Source organism: Thamnophis sirtalis, unplaced genomic scaffold (assembly GCF_051295495.1).
Source record: "Thamnophis sirtalis isolate CommonGarterSnake01/CBP01778 unplaced genomic scaffold, rThaSir2_p1.2 scaffold_2, whole genome shotgun sequence".
Taxonomy (NCBI): domain Eukaryota; kingdom Metazoa; phylum Chordata; class Lepidosauria; order Squamata; family Natricidae; genus Thamnophis; species Thamnophis sirtalis.
In genome coordinates, this window is record NW_028261382.1 from 24,868,018 (window position 1) to 24,870,426 (window position 2,409).

Consider the following 2,409-nt stretch of genomic DNA (forward strand, 5'->3'; position numbering starts at 1 on the left):
TTTGATCGGAGGGTCGTTTCCGTTTTGACTGCTCTGGAGGCTTCAGGGAAGTCTCCTGAAGGTCCCTGAAGCTTCGGAGTACGCAAAACGACCCTCCAAGCTCAGAGGGTCATTTTGCTCCAAAGGCTTCAGGGAAGCCTCCTGAAGGTCCCGGAAGGCTTCGGAGCGCTCAAAACGACCCTCCAAGCAAACCGGAAGTGACTTCCACTTTGCTCAGAGGGTCATTTTGACTGCTCCAGAGGCTTCAGGGAAGCCTTCTGAAGGTCCCTGAAGCCTCCAGAGGGCTTCAGGGGGGCGGGGGAGGCTGTTTTCGAATAAAGCAAAAAATGGGTGGTCGCGTCTGTAGTGCACGCATGCACACTGAGGGGTGTGTGTCATGCATTGCATTATAGGTGCGGCACACCCGCACATGACCCACCCCCCCTTGCTCCCCCCACTTATGGCACGCGAGCTAAAAAGATTTGCCATCGCTGGCCTCCCCTGTACCAGTCATACAACATTTATTACAGTCATTGAGAAAGGGCAAGACTTTTGCAAAACTTGATTTAGCCCAAGTGTATCAGCAACTGCCAATGGACGATGCCACCACAGAGGCGCAAACCATTGTAACACACAGGGGAGCATTTAAATGCTGCCAGTTCCAATTTGTGGTCAGCGTGGCACCAGGACTATTTCAAAGTATGATGGAACACCTCCTACAGGGCATTACTACAGTTGAGAGCATTATTTGGAGGCTGACTTACTTGGGCTCCTGATCAATCATAAGTGAAGATTCCAGGCCACTTGCAAAGTTCCTGTTTCAGTAGGTAAGACTATATAGGTAACACTCTATAAAAGAAAATGCCATTTATTTGTTTTTTGTTTGTTTGATTGATTGATTGATTGAGTTTTATGCCACTCATCTCCCCTACAAGGTGACTCCAGGTGGCTTATAGGTTATAAAACAAGTAAAAATATTAAAATATTAAACCAATTAAAATAAAACAGTTAAAATATTATTAAGAACCAAATTAAGAAAGCTAAGAGCCGGATTGGATGATGATGCTCACACATTGTAAGTCAGATGTTTAGACTGGATTTGGCATTTTTTTCCACCTATCAAGTCCTGCCCAAGGATTTGGGAGAAGCAGATGTTGTTATGCAATCGTATCAAAGGTATTACTGCAGGATGTGAGCTCTTCCAAGCCAAGCTGCCTTTTGCAATTTACTGATGGTAGTTTTATCAATGCTGATGGTGCTCAAATGGCACTCCAGATGTTACAGGCTGAGCCATCTTCCAAGAGTCAGAAGGGAGAGATGCCCAGAGCCGGGTGGCCACCAAGAGAAAATCTAGCTTTTAGTCTGCCTCAGCCAGAAATGAATGCATCCAGCTACTACACCCCTTTTCATGTAGTTGAAGTGATGAAGCTGTAAGTTCTCCTTTGAACTCTGGCCTAGGCACTCACCTTGTCTCTTGGCGGATTCTCCCTCCAGATCCATGTATTCCAGATGTGCAATAAGCATATCGTGCAAGCTCAAGAGCTGAAGGAATTGAATGTTGAAGGCAGTGAGAAATTTGCTTCTTCATGGACACAACAGACTTTTGCACCTGCTGCCCTTCATGCCCGCCTGTAGTAGAGAGGGTGTTGGAAGAAAAATAATCCAGTTCCAGTTCCAAGCTGGGAATAAAATGGAGGCTGGTTGGAAAGAAAGATTCTGTTTATTGGTGAACAGAACCAACACACACACAGTGTACAGTTCTGAGTCAGCTGACAAAATAGAGTTGAGAGTGGGTGGATTTTATACCTTCTGGATCTTTATGTAGGGATCATGGTTGGTTCTATAAGCAAAAGAGGAAATGCAAATCCTAGGTTTTTGTCTGAGCTAATCTTGTCAATCTTTGGCTTGTTGCTTATCTGAAGTTTCTGTCTGACCCAGTCTTTCTGAATGGATTACCAAATCTGCATTTCTAAAAGCTGGCCTTCTCGATTTCTGCTTGGGGCAGGGAGACTGGGGCTGGCTTCTGCCTCCCTTGATATTTTCCCCCAATCCTCCTTTAAAGGAAATATTCTATCCTGCCTTTTTAATATTCCTCAAATATTTCATTCTTTAGGAGGGGTGGGTGTGTCTTGACTTCTACAAGGAGCAATTGCAAATTCTGGGGCATTAGGGCTTAGAGTAAGGGCAGCTCTCTGCAATTATGGAGTGGCCTTTGGGGAGAAATCCCAGCCTCCTTTGGCTGTTGGTACACCAGGGTGAGACTTTCTGGCCACTCAGCAGTTCCCACAACGTCTCATTTCTGACTCCATTTTGGAGGATGGAAGAGAACAGCAGAGAAAGAGAGACAAAGCACACACAGGATTGGGAGACAAATCAACTTCCAGGCCAGCTTTTCAAAAAGCATTAAAAGGACATTAAAAAAGAAAAAAA